This window comes from Caloenas nicobarica, chromosome 5, assembly GCF_036013445.1.
Source record: "Caloenas nicobarica isolate bCalNic1 chromosome 5, bCalNic1.hap1, whole genome shotgun sequence".
Taxonomy (NCBI): domain Eukaryota; kingdom Metazoa; phylum Chordata; class Aves; order Columbiformes; family Columbidae; genus Caloenas; species Caloenas nicobarica.
Window position 1 is genome coordinate 19,614,240 of NC_088249.1, and position 21,197 is coordinate 19,635,436.

Below are 21,197 nucleotides of genomic sequence, written 5' to 3' on the forward strand. Positions count from 1 at the left end.
TTCAGCCTTCAAGCAGTGATACCAAAACTCCTATTCACAAGTGACAGATGAATCCACTTATTCTATTGCCTTCTGTAGAGTGGTGTTTTACAGATCAACGAAGTTCACCTTTCTCAATAAAGCAGAGTTTATCGGCCCAGTGACCTCCCAGAGGCCTGTTTTTTCTTTCTTTTTCTTTTTTCTTCCTTTTTCTTCTTTCTTTCTTTCTCTTTCTTTCTTTCTTTTTTCTTTTCTTTTTCCTCTTTTTGGTTTTTTATTCTCTTTTTTTTTTTTTTTAATTCTTTGTGAGGGTGTATGATTCAATACCAGTATAAACCTGGAGTTCCTGAAAGAATAACAAAGGATTAAACTTGGAGCTAAGATACAGTTTGCAGAAAACGTTTTCCTCTAGAATGTTTAAAGTATATAGACAACCTGTGATCAGCCTGCAGATATGTTGCACAACTTCAGAAACTACTTAGCTATCTAACCAGTAGCAGAATAAGACACTTCCAAGAAAAGCTGTCACGTTTTGACCTTTACTGTGATGGGAACTATTGAGGAACTAGCTACAATGGAAGTATCAGTTCCCCTGTACTACATCGCCTGGTGACTTTTTCCTTCTTCAAACTTTGTCATGACTTAGTTTAATCTATTTCCAAAATAGACTAGAAAAGTACAAAATAATTAGATGCATCTACACTGCCATGCAAACCCAGTCTTTCAGACAGGGATGGAGGTCTACCCACGTTACACACATAATGAAGCATGGCTCTGGTCTCTCCAGGAAGATCTACGTGGTAGATCTACAAGGAGGTTTTTTTCTCAGGTACTATTTCACTTAGAGAATACTCCAGACCTTCCTTCATACCAGAGGCTTTTTATATAATTTGATCATCTCTGCCTGCTATTGTTCCCTGTGGAAATGTCATATGATCAACAGAGACATTACCAACAGAGACAAATGAGGTTAACTGCATCTTAAATTCTGACTGGGTTTGGAATACCTACATGCAGTGGATATTCATAAATCTGAATCTCAGGACTACCCCTTGCTTCATAGGCATTGTGTGATCCCAAAGCTCTCATAAAGATATATATAGGCAGTGCTCAAGCGTGTGAGACAAGAAGAAAGGAGGGTATCCATTTCCAGTAGCTACACTGCAAAATCCATCTTCTGCTGTTGTTTCATACAGAAAAATCATAAAATCAGTTGTTAAACTAAGGTCTACAATAGGCTGAAACATTCCCTGAGAAATTGAAGAAGGTGGTGACTGAGATTGCAGAGCATAGGATTTTAATCAATGAGTTTTTAGAGAAATGTCATATTTAACAAATGGAAGTTAAAAAGCAAGTTGGTGGAGCATAGCATAAACTTCAGCTTGAATGGTTCAGAGGAAACAGTTTGTGCAAGGAAATGTTTCATATAAGCTCTATAAATACGAAAGAAGTCTAAAGCCATGCTTCAAGTGGAATTTTTGGGTGGGGTAAGAAAGGTCTTATTTTTTGTTTCATACTTTTTGCCCCTCTGGGGAAAAGAAAACAATTTTTTTGCAAACACAGAAAAAAGTCAGACAGAGCAGTCATTAGTGGGAAAGGGAGGATTTTTCTTTTTTCCTTTGACTTCTTCCAGTCCCAGAGATTTGTTTTATGTTACATCTGAAAACAATCAGTAAGAAGAAAACAGTGAGCACTTTTGCATCTGTTCTGCCGTCAATACTTTAGGAAAGGAAGGGGATATACATGTATAAGTCCTTATTAACATTAATGGGAGCTATGTGTATAAATCCTAAGCTCATCCAAACAGAAGAATAGACCTCTTTCCGTGTTACAAAAATTCCAGTGGAAATTATACAGGGAGCATGCACACAAGTACTGACAATTATTTCAGTTAAATAAAGTGTACTTACCAATGCAGAGGTAGTTGGTTTTATACAGGCATAGGTAATTCTGCAAAGAAAACATGAATGTGATTACAATTGAAGTGCTTCTCTGGGCTTTAGAGAAGTTGAGATCAGTCCCCACTGTCATAAATAGGGGCCAATCTCATTTCTTGTGATCTCTCAGTGCCTCAGTCATGTACCAATAGATACAATAACATTTAGTTTCACTCACACTTCATTCTTCTTTACATTTGAGATTGTCAGCTCTTTGGGATTCAAATATGTTTTAACAGAGGCAAAAGCCAATACATTTGCAGTCAAATGTAAAGTAATCTAAATTAAGTATAATGAATCTGTGCTATTTAGGAATTTCAAGTTGTCGAACAAACCTTGAGACTATGTTTATTGCTGTGTACCAAGACTTTTTAATTTTTTTATAATATATCTGTGTTTTGGAAATTAATTTTCCAGGAGTTTCTTCCAGAACTGCGAATTTATATATGCATTTGTCTCACTAAACTGAACCAATGGCTCATTATGTCTCTCTTACAGTCTTCAGAAGTGGATTTCATAAAATAGCTGTGACAGGAAATGATTATGACAGTTTCAAAAGATAATTCAGGCTGGAAAGGACCTCATGAGGTCCCTAGTCCAATCCCTTGCTCAAACCAAGTTCAGGTATGAGGCCAGCCCGGGGCCAAGGGTTGTATCCAGTTGGGTCTTGAAAACTGCTAAAGCTGTGGACTACACAGCCATTGGGCAGGCTGTCCCACTGCCTGACTGTCCTCACAGTGGCAGTTGTTCTTCTTACATGTAGTCTGAACCTCTGTTTTCTCAGCTTAAATTGTCTCTCATCATCCAACCCTGCATGGCTGTGGAAACTACCTCTGTCAATCCTGTTAGTCCTTGCCAGTACTGAGGGGCTGCTCCTAGCTGGTCTCTCAGCCTATCCACACAGGACAAGTTCTCCAGCTTCTTACCATCTTATGGTCTCCACTGAACACGGTCTCGTTCATCAAGGTCAACCTTTCTTCTTTCTCTTTGTTACTGCACTGGGAAAACCACACAAAAATCAAGTATTAAAAAGTTAGATTTTTACTCACAGATTTTACAAGCATTCTGGCTAGAGATCTGAGGACAAGTTAATTCTTGGTCTCACTTTAATGAACTCTTTGGTAACCTGAGGTGTCCTGAGGCCCCTGACATTTTGTGAACTGAAGCTGCACACCTGCAATTAGATGTGTTGTACTCTGTCATGGATTTGGCATTTTCTTGTATTCATTTCTTCAATGTAAGTCAAAATAAAAGGTCAGATGTGCTTTTTGTGCATATCAATAGTAACTTCTAAATAGCTTGTGTGACAGAGACTTTCACATACTCCTGAACATAACTTATTGTAAATATATCATCAGCAAATATTCTCAAGATAGTATATTGGGTAAAATATTTTACCAATTTTTAACAGTTTACCAACTTATCTCAAATACAAGACCTTGTGTGTCTTATCTCTGATCCAGGGAAAAAGTGTATGCACATATCAAACCTGAGTCGTATAATATATTCTGGACGTCAGTGAGAGTTCTTGACCAATGCAATTTCTGTACAAAGAAGACTGACAGCAAGAATTGGAAAAGAGAATGTTGCTATACCTAAGGTTTGTTTCATATCACTCATTTCAACAGGAAACAAACAAAAAGTACATATATAAAATTATTCACAGAAACATTGACACAGCATACGGAAAAACAATAAGGAAACCTGAGTGCTTGTCACAACAGTCTTCTGGCTTTCTCCAAGCCGCTGCTGGAAACTTTCAAAGCAGCTGTACTTTTGTTTTGTGGTAGAAGTGGCACTTTTAAACCTCTTTGACAGAGGTTTAAACCTTTTAAAAATCTTGGGTTTTTAAATTTTTTTTTTTTGAGAACTGTAACAGAAAAGAAAGCGAGTTTCTACCACATTCTCATTTTACGGAATTAGATGCCAGCCTGATGAAACTCAGGAAAGAATGGCAACCAACAGAAAAATTGTCTTAGTGATTCAAAGTGATTCATTCAATGAGAGAAAAAATAGTGAGCCAATAATAAGGCTACAGAAGCTTTTTTTTTTTTTGGGGGGGGGAGGTGGGGAGAATATATTGTCTCTTATTTAAAGCTTCATGGTTACTAATTAATCTACATTCTGGTCTGATTTATGAACACTAGGTGAAATCCACAGCCACATTATAACGACATTACTTTGACGTTAGATATCATACCATGACATATGCTAAAACCGTGTGAAACAGACTATATACCAGCAATGCTAGTAAAAGAATCTGAAGTGTTAAGGATTTTATTGAAATCCTGAATTCCAAAAGACTTCGCATGTGTTTGATCAGGGAAAGTATCTGCAAAGCTTGAATTTACTTCAGCTAAAAGTGACCCTAAGGTGACCACTATAATAATTACATAACTATAGTTATGCTTCTATATTGCCCTGACAGACAGAGAAGGATACGAAAACTTATACATTCACAAGATCATCAGACTATTTGCCCAGATTTCCACTTCTATGTCAGTTTAGTATCAAATCTGCCTATCCAAGGGTCAGAATCAACTGTGCTATTTTTAAGTAATATAAATTTAGCATAAGCTGTTGTTTGCACCAGACCTTGTGATAAGCTCAACATTCAGTGGCACAGAGGGGCCTAAGAGCTTCTATGAATATCTGTTATTATGTAAGTAACAATATAAAATTCCTGAGTCCAAAAGACTGTAATAAAAATCATACTTTTGTCCCAAATCATCCTTTTTAGATTCTCCTCAGTCAGTACAGTAGACATAGAGCAATCAAATTGCTCCAAGCTTTTCTCCATATTTGGATACATTAATTTATATACAGAAACATTTTATCCATATTTCTGTAACTCCAGAATATAGTTAAAAAACCCACATGATTCTCAAAATTAAACCATGAGTTACTCCACTAAACATTACCTGCCTTGATAACATTCTTAGACACTGGTACTTGCTCTGAGTTACTTGTTCCATTCTGGGAAAGATAAGGTCAAATCAGGAAAAAAAAAATGGCAAGACAACGTGCCCTGGTTTTGACATATGTTCCAAAAGAAAGGCGCCTAAGGGGCCACTGAACTGGAACTTAGACCAAATCTAGCTTGCCTTACTTTTTGTTCAACTAGTATCGGCTGAAAAATCATAGAGAAGAAAAGAAGTATAAAGATCAGGATTTTCTATTTATATAGATTCTGTTTCATTCCAGTAAACACCCCCTTGACAAGAAGGTCAGATAAATAATTTTCATGGTTTTTACATCTGCCCGCAAATCTTACCAAGCCTATGTCTTCTTATCACTTTCTTCTTTCTCCATGTCAAACTAATTTGAGAGTCTGAATTCCTACTTAAAGTAACAGGTAAACACAGATCACATTATTTACTGACTTACACAGGTTTTTTCTTTTCTTTGTAAGGTTATATCAGCATTTGTGGAGGAAACACAACACATTTCACTTTTCCCCCATCCTCTTCCTAATGAATACATTTCTTTCTAACCTTTCCCACTATCTCAAACACTCACTTCCACTGTTATTTTTAATCTCCTCAGGCCTTAATTGACTTTCACTGGCCTTGAAAGCATTGGTTTGTTAATTTCAATATTATTTTCCCAATAAATTTTTGCCTGACTATTCTCTTGAAAATAAATATCTCACAAGGCAGTTCACTGAGGGAGCATTATGCTACTGACTAAATGAATTGGTTGGTAAAATTATGCTGTTTCTACTGAGAGTCTAATAGATTAAACTCTGACCTTTCTAATATTTAGTTAAAAGTGTTGGGATACTCAGTGCCCTTTTGGTCTTTTAACAGTTGCTTCATGCAAGTGTTTTTCCTTAGTTATTTTCATTTCAATTACAAGATTCTGGAAGTCAGTCCTCTTATTTCATCTAGTAACTATCACTTTCCAGAAACAGCTGGGATTGTCATTAGACAAAAGGTAAGCTAACTTGCCTTAACAGGATTTTATACACATATTTTAACTTTAACAGATTAATTTTGTGCCTGCCTTTCAAGAAAGTTAGATATATTTAATGATTTGCTCCATATTGACTGATCATTTATATCAATCCTGCTTTTAATCCATATAGTACTGCCAAACCTCAGGCTGTCCAAGGCATCACTTCGAATAGCTTTGTCATGCTGAGATCTGTAATGGAGCTACAGATCTGCATGAACTTGGTAATCAGTTTCAAAAAACAGTAAAAAAAATTTCTAAAGACCTAAAGGGCTGAAATGTTAGTATCCTCCTATGACATTAATTATCTTTTTAGTATTTTGTAAAATAATTTTTGACAGCCAGCAAATACTAGTAGTCAGCTGATGAACAAAAGCAGCTCAGCTGACTCTGTGTCCAAACCAAACACAAATGCCTTTTGAATCACAGATATGTTTTGAACGTTTCATTGATATCTTCTGAATTTTTCAATCACACATGCCAATGAAGAAAACCAAGATAGTTTATTATTTCAGCCTGTGAAACTGTTAATCCACCACAGTATTTCTTCAGCCACAAGCTTGCAGACAAGTAGCATGTTGTCCACTAGTGGAAGAATTAGTAAGAGTGACTAGAGTGATGGATTGATAAGATTGCCAGTAATTTATTGATTACAACATTGCTACCTAAAGCTAGAGGATAAAGGAACTTCTCATGGAAGCTAATCTAGCGATTGCCCAAACGAACTCTAGGGAAGGGTAATCACAGACATTTTTTTGCATTCTGTAAGTATAAGACATTAGGAGCTGGTGTAGCTCCCAGCAGATATACAGAAGCAAGGAATTTTAACATGCATTGAGGTGTTGGAAACCTACTCAAGATTCAGTATCATATTATTTTCTGATATCCTGAGTGTTATTTTAACATAGAAGGCAAATGTTGAGATGATGAAAATCTCTCCCTTCAGTGTAATGTTAGATATTTGATAAGGAATTTCTGTTGAAACAAACATATTATAGAGAAAAAAAAAAAAAAGCGGTTTTTTTGACTCCACTAGAATACCTTACATGCTTCCTGAAAGCTAAAGTTGTAAATAATTTATAACATATAACACAATTATATGAAGTTACATTACTATAAAATAAAATTAAGGAGTATAGATCAGACAATCTTCTTATTTAGTACAGTCTATCCCCAGTCTGCTCATAATTTTTTCTTTCAGTCCTTCAAGTATGTTAATGTTAAATGTTGTAAAGATTTGTTGAGGTTATAAGATAGTCAAAATAATTTCTTTGGTCCATCACAAGACTGTTGTCACAGTGGATCCCTAATGTTTGCCCCCTTTAATCAACAATATTACATAAACAACAGTTATCTAGGAGGCATTCAAAGTTATTGCCTGAGATTGTTTGAGTAAGTGAAATGCTTTCAAATGACAACACAATTAATTATTTCTATAGCAGTAAATGCATTATTTTTAGATGAAACATTTGGAAGCCCAAGGAAATAACACTGACCAAAATGACTAATATATCTGAACTTTCTTACTTCATACTTAACTTCTTTTCAGAAGAACAATCCTATAGTAACATCTAATATACAATATACAAAAAAACCATAACATTTCAGAATTCTTTAAAAAAAGGTTAGCTCACTTAGATAAAAAGAAAAAACAAGGGGAAAAAACAAAACAAAAATAAACAAAACCAAACCAAAAAAACAACCAACCAAACAAAACCACACCATTCAAAGCCTCAGGTCAGTACACTTGCACTATAGACTGAAGTCTGAAATAAATTAATATTTAATTCAACCCCACTTCCTTCTAATGTAGACACAGGCCTTAACAAACTTTTGGTTGACAAGAAAACCTTTATGTCCAGTTGCTAATAGAAGTACTGATGCTCTACATAAATATTAATTAAATATCTTATGGCATGTTGTGTTGGATGTGCACCTTTTCCACTATCCTGTACTGCAGTTGAACATATCAGATGTCTGCTGCCCCTTCATCTTAAAGATGGATACATTCCATCATGTCCTTTTTGTTTTATTTATGACTTACTGTTGCTGATGTAGCACAAGCTAACCTTTCACATCATTTTGCTGTGAAGCCTGATGCTTTCTGCTTATCAATGGAGCATAAGACATAAAGCATGGAAGGTACTGTATATGTTAAACAGTTGTAAAAGGACCTAGCTGAGGGCCACTATTAATACAGTACATGGGAGTCCATAATCTTGATCTTAGAGGATTTGGCTGTGTTAAATGCATCATATCTGATAAATCTGTGTATCTAAACTGAACACAGATGCATAATGAATCTGGATATCAGTGTTACTAGTACTGACTGCAGCACAGCCAGCACAAAAATGCGATTCAGGGATGAGGTTTCCATTTCTTCTCTTTGGAATGTTTTCTTAAATTGAATAACATTAAAGTATTCTTTTTCAGAGAAATAACACATGCACAAGTAGGACAGTAAACCAAGAATTTCATCACATAGCAGGATATAGCTCTGTAGCAAAATTGACAAAATAATTCTTCCTCAACTGTGTGTGTTATCCCTCAGGATCTTGGTTGTACAATGAGCAAAACTTATCCTTGGGAAGCAGAACTATATCGTACACGTATGTAATGCACTAGAAGTGAAAGAGCAGAGCAACAGCTCTAATACATGCTGCAGGGCAACATCCTGCAATGAGAATGGAATTGCTTTAGATTTGGAATTTCAGGGAAATCAAATAACTTCCTGCTACATGGCTGTGAAAAATCTCATCATTTCTGTTGTTTTCCACTATATCCCTTGCAGATATTTTATGAAAAATTATTTAGGTTCATCCTGGAGTAGCTGCAAGACATTTAGGCTCTAGGCCCAGATAGAAAATGATTAACTGTTCAGCACAGTACTCCTATAATGTAAAGCAGACTAGAATATGATGCTGTTGCACTGCTGTGCATTCTTAGTGTTGTCCTTCTTTCTGTTTCTTCTTGCTTTCCTATATATTCTAAACATAATTTAAATGTTAATCTCCTCTTGCAAGTAGACTACATAAAAGAAACATGGTCAAAATGAAGGACAATTAACTTTCATGCAAGACTAATACTTGGCCATTCTTCATTAGAATGCAAATAACACTCATTTGACTGAGTTTTTGGAAGCAATGTTCCAAATATAATTTGAGATTTCCTCTTGGAGCATTTATGTTGAAACACCATGATTATGGGCACAGCACTGTAAAATGTATCAAAAGCAACAAATTTCTTCCGAAACATACATTTAAGATTGTTGCTACTTACTTTTTGTATTGTGACAGATTTCTGCCAGTTCTATGTATGACAACTTCTACTCTAAAAGGATAATATTCTATATACAAAGATGAAAGGCAATAGGGAGGTATCGAAGACAGAATTACAGAATAGTTTATGTTGGAAGGGGCCTTCAAAGAGGCAGGGACACTTCAACTAGATCAGGTTGCTCAGAGACCCATTCAACCTGGCCTTGAATTTTTCCAGGGATGGGGAGTCTGCCACCTCTCTGGGCAACCTCTTCCAGTGTTTTACCATCCTCATCGCAAAAAAAAAAATCTTTCTCATATCTAGTCTGAATCTACCCTCCTTCAGCTTAAAAACTTTACCCCTTGTCCCATCACAACAGTCCCTACTAAAATGTCTGGCCCCAAAAGGTGAAAGAAAGGGTGAAGAGTAGCATAGAAAGTGCTATTTTGTTTAGGCCAGTTTCACACTGTTGCATTTAGTGTGAGTGGAGTGTGAGATATGCCTGTCATCTTTACTGAAGCATGCACAAGAAATCAGAATCAAATATGTAACTTGCTCTGAAAATTTTCATCTACAAGTAGACAGATTCTTCTGTTTTTCCTTTACCTAGCTTCATAATAAATATCAAGCATGATAACTGAAAATAAACCCATGCTTGTCTGTGTTGACACGTGCAGTGCAGCAGGGAAGGACTGTTCTGGGATTCAGACTTCCTGGAAAATAAAATCCAAAGTACCCAACTTATTTTCATAGACCCCACATTATTAACAGACTGCTAATGGATTCCTGAATACTTAAGTATTCAGAAATAAAAATTCACTCTGATGCTTATTTGGAATATGATCACTTGATTCAATGTCAACCTATATGGCTGTTAATCTCTATGGACTAAATTCAACATAGCATATGTAGGTCAACAGACAAAATTTCCACTGAAATCAATAGCAGAAATAAATTACTCTAGTATAGCATGTCAGTCTGCATTTGATTTGCTGATACATGATTGCGCTGAACTGTTTGCTTCATTTACTTGTATTGATTGTTACTGTGAAATGCTTACTAATTGCACATCTGATTTTTAAAGGTGCCTAATTGCATACTTTACACTAGTGTTAAATTCCATACATTGACTATCTGTAAACTATGTTCTAGGGAGTTATACCTCTGTGCCGTGCCTGGTTTTTGTCATATTATGGGCCATATCATTAACTCTGTGAAAGCTGTCTAGAATTGCCGTGGGAGGGATGGAGGAGAAGCTAGCTCCTTTTTCAGGGCTCAGATTCTACAGGCAAGATCAAAAGCTTTGTTTTAAGAATGTGAGATCCAGGTCCAGACTTTGAACACTATACAGTCTGAGTAGTTTGTGTCTCAGGTCTGAGTTAAGGAAAAGTTTGCCACTATGTCTAACACTTCAACAGCTAACCTATATGTGCTTTGGTCTCAGAGCAGAAACGAAAACTCAGATCCCTTAGATCCTAGTCTAAGCTAGAACTCTTTCTCCATCCCTGCTTTCTTCTGGGAGGTGGGATACATCCAATCTCAGGGATTGGAAAATTTCCCTGATAGGGTTCTGATTATAGAATTGCTGTAAGGGAGTAAGATGCTGTCATCACCATTCAGTGGCAATAGCTGTGAGACTCCAAATTCAGTAACAGAAATGTGAGTTGGGTTTGCTTGTGCAATTAAGAAATTCAGGTGCATCTAGGCCCCAATCAAGCCTAGAAGAAAGAATTGTCTGGTTAGGGTAAAACAACTTAGACCTCCAGGAATTTAACAAAATTGGGGAGTATTGTACAGGTTTTATATCCTGTATTCTTTTTAATGGAAATTTGTATGTATTGCAGTTTTATACTCATTTTAGGTATCTGTATCATTACTTGTGTTTGAATGGAGACTGTTATTTACAAATAGGAGCGAAATGTATAGAAAGATTTAATTTAATTTATGTGACCAGCATATTTATGGATGTTCTCTTCGGATAGTGTTTTCGCTTTGACTCAGTTTGTACCTAGTGTTTTTTCAAGCAATATTCCACTGAAATACAAGAAGGCTTGTGAGAGGTATAAGTGAGAATGAAATGACAATGAGAAAAAGCCAATAAAATTACTGGAAATTTATCTGACCAATTTCAAATCTGGAAGCAAAGCTTGAACCTTAGCTGGGTCTTATTTTATTCAAATCACTTTGCTAATCCCTATAAAAAATATAAATCATACTTTTTAACTATCTAGAGTTTTACCTGCCTTGCTAATGTGCTCTATCTGGAGACTGTTAAATCATCATGCAATTATATTGTCCTGAGTAACTTTGTAAGCAATGTGAGTTGCAATAGGTCTAATGGTCAAGGCTATCTGTAATGTGTCCAATAACTACAGAAATGAGATCTAATTGAGGCAAACACTGGAGTAATGTGTTAAATCTGCCAGGTGTCACATTATAACACCAGGTAAAAATTCTCCTTTGGGCATTAATTGGCATAAGAGTTCTCAGGTCTGAGGGAAAGTAAAACATCCAAATGCTCAACATTTTTTGAATCACAAAAATGTACTGAAAAGAAGTAACTTTTTTCTCTGCTTCTGTAAATTTACAAGAAGAGATAGATTTACTGAAAATAGCAACTTGGTAGTAAATAATCCTAGCCAGCTGAAGTTCTCGTCTTCTTGAGTCCTTTGAGGTAACGTGTTAGATCAGCAGTGATGAGGAAAGTCTAAGATTTCAGTTAGGCATAAAATATTGAGGGTACATGCTATTTGTTTATGATTGCATAACTAACCTCTCCAATGGCTTTTGTTTGCTGTCTGGGTCTCTTGTTACTGGAAGTTTCAGGAAGAAGAGTGATCCAGCAACCCTGAAGTCACTTCTCTGCTGTGTGCTATAGGTGCAGCTATCCAGTTCTGTGACGTCTCCTTGTTCTCCAGCTGGAATCAGTGGGTTGGTCTGGTCCTTTGCCCAGGTCTTCAGGTGGAAAATGGACATGTCCTCTCTTGCCTCTGAAGTGTGCCAAATGCTGCTATGGGGTGGAAAACAATACTCATGATCTGAGTGGTATTTCTCTTAAAACCTTTAACTGCTTCTTGGGCTACAATGCTACAGAAATGACTAATGACACAATTGACTACTGGGAAAGCACAGAGGGCAGTATATTGCACCTACTGCAACAAGGTGAAGTGTAACCACAAAACTCAAATCATGCTTATGTTTTGGAAGCGAGTGTTTTTCTGCCAGAGTCCCAGACTGTCGTAAAGGAGGAAGGAGTGACCAGGTGACAAGCTCTTCTATGCACGATCAAGAGTCATCTGGACTGCAAGCAGAAAATGAAGTAGGCTTTTTTTTTTTTTACCCCTCTTGAAACTGGAGAAATACTTGGCTGCTTTTTGCCACTGATGTGGAACTGTGGACATCTGGCTCCAAGCCAGTTCTGGGAAAATAATTGCTGAAAGAAAGCTTTCTCATACGGTATTTCTCTGACATGGGCAGAAGTAGAAAATGCTGTAAATTTTATGAGAAAAATTATTCTGTGGTGATTCATACTCCAAATGTGAAGGCCTATGTCTTGAAGAGAGCCTTTAGATACTTATCTACTGTGTGAGAAGTTAAGGCTGAATTCCCAGCTCTCCTGATTTTGCATCTATCCTTTTGGATAAAGTGCAAGGCAGTTGCCAAAGTGGGAAGTGTGCCAGCAATCCTCATTGCCTGACACAACAACATGTTTTGACTCTGAGCAGCTTTAAGTCTTCTCTAATTTATATTCACAGACAAATCAGTGCTTTACAGTGTGGGAAATGGAGGAACCTACTTTTACCCAGGCTGAAAAAGAGGATCAGTTCCCTGAATCTCTGAATTGTGCATAGTTCACTTGTATATGTACAAATTCTGTTCACCAGGTGAGGAACTTCATGTAATTAAAAGGAAGTATTACCAATATTAAATGCATTGATATGATCTCCTTTGAAACATATTTTTCTAATCAGATTTATCATTCTGTGTGCTGAAACAATCTCATTTTAAAATTACCAGGGAAAAGGATAGTAAAATTTATAAAAGCAGAACAAAAGCACCAAATAGAGGCTAAAGGATGGCAGATTTATGTTTATAACTAAATACGAGGTGAATCAGAGAAACCCTGATGACTTACAAAATCTATTCATGTACAAGAAGAAAAGGCTATAAACTATCCATGAAAACATTTATGGGAGAAAGCCAAAAAACACTGCCTGAGAGATTTGGCTATGACAGCCACCACACAGGAGAAGTGGAAGCAAGAATGCCAATGGCTTTTAAGACAGAATTTGAACAGGCTTACAGATTATGATGTTCCCAAACAGTAGCAAAAAAACCCTCCTGTGTTTCTGACTTTTTTCTTTTTTTCATAAAAAACCAAACTGGAATATAAAATAATTTAAGGAACACTCATTACTTGTATGTCAGTAGAAAGTGAAAAGTGATCTCCAGTTCACATAGAAACAAGTAAGGATCTTCTAGGACAAGTGAAATGACAAAAAAAATACTTCAAGTGCCTAAACAAGACTGCCCGTCAGCAGAAGTTATGAGGATGATATAGTCATACTAAGCTTTGATACACAGGAGTGGGCAGCCGCCCAGACAAGGCCACTGGTGCAGGATGAGCAGACATTTCCTCTTCACGTCAGCATTGTGCTACCTTCGAGAGCTCTGCTGATTTCCATTGCAACAATGCAAAGTTGAGAACTCTCAAATCAAGGATGATCCTCTACTATTCAATTTGCTGGCAGTCCACACAGATTACATGTACTGCAAACACACATTTTGCACTATTTTTACTATTTTTACTTTCAAAAAGAAATATAAACCAGTGCTCTGAACAGTATTCAGCTAAATAATGTTGAACACCCAGCAGGGATGTTTGAAGTAAACAGTTTCAAACAGAGCTGCTTGAAAATTTTCAAATGCATTTTAATGTAGATTAATATACTTACCATAACATTTAATATATTCACAACAAACTACTGGTTTTATTCTTTTATTTTTTGTTTTGGTTTGGTTTGTTTTTTGGATGTTTGTGTTTTCCTTTTTCTATTCGCCAGTCCCTGCCCACAAAAGGAAATGCAGAGAAAAGAAGGGATGACTCACAAAAAGAAAGTTAAAATAAAGGAAAACTACTGAATCAAAAAAGAAAATGTTTTCAAAATCACCACAGATTAAGACAAGTATTCACAAAAGAATAATGAGAGAACATTGACAACATTAAAAAAAAGTTCTTTGTTATAATCTAGGTGTTTTTGTAAGTTTTTAGCAAAGTCTAAACCAAAAAAACTACAAAGGGAGAAAAAATATCCATTTTGTTACTAAAATATAAATGGCTATACAAGTGCCTAAACATTTTAGTAGTTAAGCAAATCAAGCATTAATCAAGGTAAGGTTATTGTCGTCTTTTGGAAATGCATCTCATTCCCTTGTATAACAAAAATCCAGAATGTCTTTAAATCCATCGAAAAGAAGGAGCACAATGATGAAATAGATGCAAATGACTTGACTGCAAACAAATATTTCCTAAGTTATGGGACTATCACATTTCGCAGTTAAAGGAGTAACCCTTTTTTCTTTTTTTTTTTTAATATAAACCTTTATGTATAGACCTATTGATTTGTTTTGTTTTCCTTGAACATCTCTTACAAACAATTACAGGATGAAATTCCGTTGCTTTTCTTTCTGTCCTTTCCCTCTCTCCTTATCCTTCCATTCTTTTTCAATCAAAGGGACAGGACCAGTTGTTAATAAAGGCAGAATTTGGGGCTTACTTTGTGCTTCTAAACAGGTCTCATCTCCTCAAGACCAGATCTATTCCCTTGTTGAATTTGGAATACACCCATGGAAACTGAGCAACTTACTGAAATATTAAGGAGTTGCCATCTCATTTAAGGCATGAACTTTGAGTTTAGTGTATGCATCACAGCTGCAAGACTCAGCCCTTTTGAACCCACACTGCCCTGGAGTAGATACTAGATCTTAAACTATCTCGGTAAAAAAACTGGTATGTCAAACATTTTGTCAGTTTCTTTAATGTGTGTTAAAAACTATTATTGTTTTAGTATCTAGAATGTTAAAGTACACTCACCCTTCACAATTCACTGGTCTGCTTTCGGTTGGATCTCCATGACCTTGGAAATCCGGAGAATTGAAAATTTATAAGAAAGTTCCTTTTATTTTTAATTTATAAAAGATGCTCTCTTGCCTTCCACATCTGTAAAATTTAAAACTAGTGCAATTTGTAGACTCTAAAAAAAAAAAAAAAAAAAAAAAAAGTTAAGATTGAGTGAAATGTACCATGGTTTTCAATTGTTTTCAATTACCATTAAACCTTTTTGAGAGCAATTTGCATAATGTTTCATAAACATGTAGGCAGATTAACCTTTTTAGTTAATTTATTCATTAGCAGTAAAAATTCAAAGCACCTTTTATGAGAAAATAATGTCTTGCTGTTAAATTACATGGAAACAAAGCAATTGGGACATAGTTGCCTAAGTTCTCCCTGTGTCAAAGCACAAAATAGTGAAGAGAATAAAGCTTTGCCAGTTAGCAAAGTGTTGATTAAATCGCCTGTTTGCAAACAATTAGCAGTATTACAAGATGATTAGGTGAAGTATTAATTAGAGATAGGTTAGAAGAGTCCTGGCTAGAGCAGGTACCTTCAAATACAGGGGAGGGAAGAATGAAAAAGGATGTGAAAAGACAGAGGGTTTGACTCTTCCCTGCCTTAAACATCTTATAATATCTTACATTAAATCAATGGAAAATGTGGTAATTTAACACTATTTTTCTGTCACTTTGTGGTCCCTTTGCGCATCTGTAACTGGCTGCTTGAGACAGGAGTGGCCACATTTCATTCTCCCTCAGTGTGGTCTCCATCTTTCATTTTAACTCTGACTGTATGAATTCTTAAAATGTTATGTCATTGTCTATTATTGAGAATGAAAAATGGTTGAAGTTTGTCCACTTATGTACTATCAGCCCGGTTATTCAGGCATTTTCTGCAACAGGAGATTAAGCCCTTTCTGTTAGCTGGAATTGAATCATTTACAGATTGACCTTAAGGAACTGGCAGGTGTATCATTTTGGGTAAGATTATACAATATTTGGTGATGCAGGTAAGAAAAGCATGTAGAGGGCAACCACTTAGCTGATGGAGATAAACGGATCTTGAATGGGTACTTTGACAGTTTACACTACTTTTGGACCTATCCTTACATCTCTTCATTAAGGAATAAAATGAAGCCTTTCTGTACATGTGTAAGTGCAGACTGATCTCAGCTCACACATGCTCTGTCATATATAATAATGTTATCCATTATCTTTACTCTGTATCCAAAACTAATATACTATTACGATGAGTGGCCCCGTCTTCATCTTCTTTACTCAGATATATAAGTGTGAATATTTAGATTGAGACATCTGTTATATTATATAGCTCTATTAAAGTTATATTAACTTCCAATTTTAAAGTTCAGGACAATTGAGCTAATATTTTCGACGTTTTCCCATATCTTTATATGAGCTTACACCTGGAAGAGATGGTGATCGAGATTTCAAAGTTAAGGAAATTCCACACACTCTTCCAGTGACTTGAAATAGGCAGATTATACAGGTGGTGTGAGAATGTAGGCATCGCTAAGTACATGAGTATTTAGAAGTATTAAGTTACTTGATAGTAATTATTATTCATGGTCCTCTTGCACTACTGCCATGTGCTGCTAATGGAATGTGGTTGACTTAACTGATGTAAGTCAACCACAAAAGTTGCAACAATCTCAAACGAGTCTCTGTAAAGAACTCATAAAAATAGATTCTCTACAGAAAGCTAAACCAGAATAAATGTTTAAGGATGATCTTTTAGATTTTGAAATGTTTATCAACTGTCTAGTTGCATTATCTATTAAAAATCTCTCCTCTCTTTCAACAAATAAACCCAACAACAACAAAAAATCAGAAAATTAAACAAATTATTCATAAGTGGGCATTCTAAAATTCTGAGAAAAGGCACGTTGTCTTTTCTTAGAAGGGTCCCATGTGAACTTAACACTCTACTTGCTGAGGGTTTTTTGACATATCTTACCAACCACTGAAATTTGCTTTAAAATAAAACAAATTTGTGGCACAAACAGAAGAATCCTAGACTCTGTCCATATTTATGATCAAAAAAGTATATCACACTAAAAAAACTCTTGTCACAATTACTGGAGAGTAGGCTCAAATCACAGATGAGCCTCGGTTTAAAATCTCTTTATCGTTTATGCTTTCTCACTCAGTTCAGTTTTTTCCCCATCCAAGCCACTGTCTGAACTCCCATTAATAATTATCCAAAGGATGGAACATATTTTTCCAAATCATGTCTTTCTTCACTAGGTTTTGTGTTCCACTACAGACCTATGCATGGAGGTGAGACTCTACCCTCACTTTATGTGCCTTGGTTACAGAGTAATGTGCAAGAGCAATTCTTAGATAATAACAAGATTGTTGAAAGGCCTGCAATGCAAACTAAATAGACATCTACCAATTCACATATCGATAACATGTTGTTAGCAGGTTGCCCAGAGAGGCTGTGTAGTCTCCATCCCTGGAGGTTTTCCAGACATTATTAAATAAAGACCTGAGTTACCTGAGTTGATCTCATAGCTGATTCTGTTTGAACAACAATCTCCTGAGGCTTACTTTATGATTCTGTGATCATAAGACCCTTCCAAGAAGGGCAAGAGAAATTTGTGACCAGCAAAACAAATCAGGCACTTGCATCAAACAGAAAGAGCAGGGCTGTATCACCAGGTTTGAGCCCTCAATCAAGCATCATCAGACATGATTTTGCTGAAGTATGTGAGAGCTGAACAGATGGTTTAAAACAAAAAACCAAAACATTTTTCATTCCATACTCACCTGTGTTTGAACACCTGATCATACCTGTGAGAATGATGCATCCCCAAAGAATACTAAGGAAGCATGCAATTTCAGACATTGAGGCAGTTAAATCAAAACCCATCAGGAAAACAGGAGTTTTTATCTTTGATAGTGCATTCTAGGAATGACTATCAGAGACTTACTCCATGACTAAAAATTAGCAATGAGCCTAAAAATAGAAATAGTCTGCCACATACAAAAATCACTACGCTTACCATTCTGCAAGAATAGTAATGTAGGATGTGCTTACTAAGAAAATAACAATGCTTTCACATATGCACATACAAAGGTTGCCAGACACCTTCTCTAGGCTAAATGGATGTTTCACTGGATGTTTTCACAGGTAATAAATCTGTGTTCTTTCTGTATCTATATCAGACACACAATTCCCTACAGAGTGCCATGAAGTAGCTGAAGAAATCACTTCAGACATGATAATAAATTTCAGTTATATGAGCCCTGAATATTGAATGTAGGAATGCTTTTGTATAAAGTCTACTTCAGCAAGACTTTGCTTTGACTTTCTTCAAGAAGTCAGGTTGTAAAATCATAAAATGTTGAAGTTGGCACCAGGTAGGGTCCTAATCTTCTTGACAGGATATAAGTATAGTTGTACTTTCAAAACCCCCCAAGAACCTATTAATATTATGACTATGGCACTTTTTGGTTGTTTTTTTTTTTTTTTTTTAATGGGAAGAGGACTGGAGTCAAATGGAAAGAACACTCTGATAAATAAAAGGATTAAATACCATGTTAAATGGCAAAAAATTGACTTAGAACACTGGGAGAAAAAACAGAAATCTATTTTAATTTTGAAGCGCCTGCCCCGAACAATTCCAGATCCACCTTGACAGGAAAAGCTTCTCTTAATGTGTCCTTTTGGAGTAGCTTCCATTATTCTCCATCCGTTAAGCGTAAATTGTAGGAAATTAGACATGTTTCAAGGGTCATAAGCTCATTTCCCTTTCACAACAAGTATGATATGAAGTGTTTAAATGTAATGTAAACTTGTGTCTATTTAATCTAATGTCAATTTATAAGCATTGTAATGCATCTGTCTATTTCAATGCCCAAGTCCAAACGCAGACTTCTCCTGTTCCCTAAGGAAAACACAAACTGGAATGTTTGTTTGGACAGAAAATACCAGCGTTCAATCACAGAGCTTTTAACTGGTAATACTGAGCAAATATGATAGAACTACAAAAAAAGAGATGATCCTGCTATCATAGATAAAACGGGCTAGTCAGTTATTTTCTAGAACAGCTTCATTTTTTCAGAACACATTGATTTATCAATTTTCAACAAATACATCATTTTTGGCCAAAACAAGATGATTGTATCTTACATACCACAGAATACTTTACAGTTCAGTGGCCTCTGCTCTCACAGAGCATATGAAAGATTGAGATTCAGTCTCTTTACTGCCTAAATAAACCCAGAACCTGGACAAGAATTTCTGTCCTATGCTCCAAAGTGCCCTAACTCCTCAGTTATTCTGGATTGGCATCGTACTCACTGGAATTTCTCCATGAAATATAAATAGATATACATTATTAAATATTCATAAGGGAAAGTAATTAAAACTGTCCTCTATATCTTCGATGAGCTTTCCTGTCACTGGACCTCAGAGCACTTATTAATCATGCTGTCCTACAAGTCATCTTCCACAACAAGTACTCAGATAGTCTGTTTCTTTGTAGCCTGGTGGAATAAGATGCTGATAGTGCATGCCAGTAAAAGCTCAAACAGGCACAGACAAGAGTTCAGCTCAGACCTCCACTCAGTTTTGCAACTAGTGGCTGAAGTGGAGTACCAGTCTGTACGTATCTGAGGGAAGGGCTGACGCAGGCACACTTGTGAATGAAGAGCTGGGGAAGGCACTTCACTCCCTTTCAGTGGGGTGATAGAATCCTTTGCTCATACAACACTTTCATGAAGTTAGCCAGTTAAGAGATTCCATTTTTAGGTGCCTAATTCTCCTCATAGGCAACACATAGACATGTTGCTATTTTAGAGTCACAAAGACTGCTGGAGAAAATGTCTTCTTGCCTTGACACAACTAAATGACTGACTAACAGTTAGTTTGGATTTTGCAGTTGTATCTGGTTTATACTCAGTTGATTAGATAGCTTTTGGAAATCAATATAAATATGAAAGCTTAACATTTCCTGAATGTTTAGCAGGCATAATTATTCCCTTTGAAAATGTGCTCTAAAACATACTGCTTATCATTCGTTAAATCTTTTACCTTTCACATGAAGTGCTTATTTTTTATGTATTAGACTTAGAAACACAAACACACAGTTCAGGTGACCACAGAAATGCTGCTTATAGTTGTTTGCTAATGTTACACAAAGATATAGCCTAGTGGCAGGACAGTCTAATGGTCTGCATCATCTTTTTTTGGATTATTTATGAATAATCTGCATTTTGGTCTACAAAGACTGGAGCAAAGAAGCAGAAGCAAAAAATAAATGCACAAATAAACCCTGACTAGGAAGTGTAAGATGGTGACCTTGGCACACTGCAGCATGTGGCAAATTCAGAGAGCCTGCATATTTTAATGAGAGTCCTACAGTTACAAGATCCCCAGGGGAGGCAGTCATGGCCTCAAGCCTGTCAGCATTTAAGAAGAGACTGGACAACGCCCTCAGACACATGGTGTGAACTGTGGAGTTGTCACATGCAGGGACAGGAGTTGGACTCAATGATCCTTGTGGGTCCCTTCCAACTCAGGGCATTCTATGATTCTATGGCTGTTCAAGTTTCTTTCTCCTTCCTGTCTCCCCTCCCCTTTGTTTTTTCATTACTCCTGTTGTTTTTTCTTTTCTTCCTCCCTCTCTCCATCACACCCTTCTGTCCTTCCATCCCCCATAAACCTCTGGGTTGGCCAGATACCTAACCCTCAGATTTTCAGTGTGAGACCTGAGAAAAAGGAAAACCATGGGCAGCCTCTTACCTTAAGAATTTCAAGATGAGCAGATGATGCTGTGTACCTAGCAATAGACAGTTTAAGGATTCAAACAGTTTCAGGTTTTGATCTTGACAGAATTTAGATAGGCCTGTTTGTTTATCTGAATTATCTAAATAATTATATATTTAGCAGGTGCATTTTGATCGTGGACACCTACTTTCTTATTATAT

General features: G+C 36.3%; 1 long non-coding RNA gene across 1 annotated transcript; it reads right to left on the reverse strand.

Moving 5' to 3' along the window:
* Nucleotides 1-1,888: 1,888 nt before the first annotated feature.
* On the reverse strand, nucleotides 1,889-12,131 carry LOC135989919 (uncharacterized). The gene is made up of 3 exons (XR_010606342.1): nucleotides 11,902-12,131; nucleotides 2,843-2,914; nucleotides 1,889-1,929 (listed from the first exon to the last, which is right to left on the reverse strand). It is a non-coding gene; the product is annotated as an uncharacterized LOC135989919 (long non-coding RNA).
* Between the last annotated feature and the right edge of the window lie 9,066 nt (nucleotides 12,132-21,197).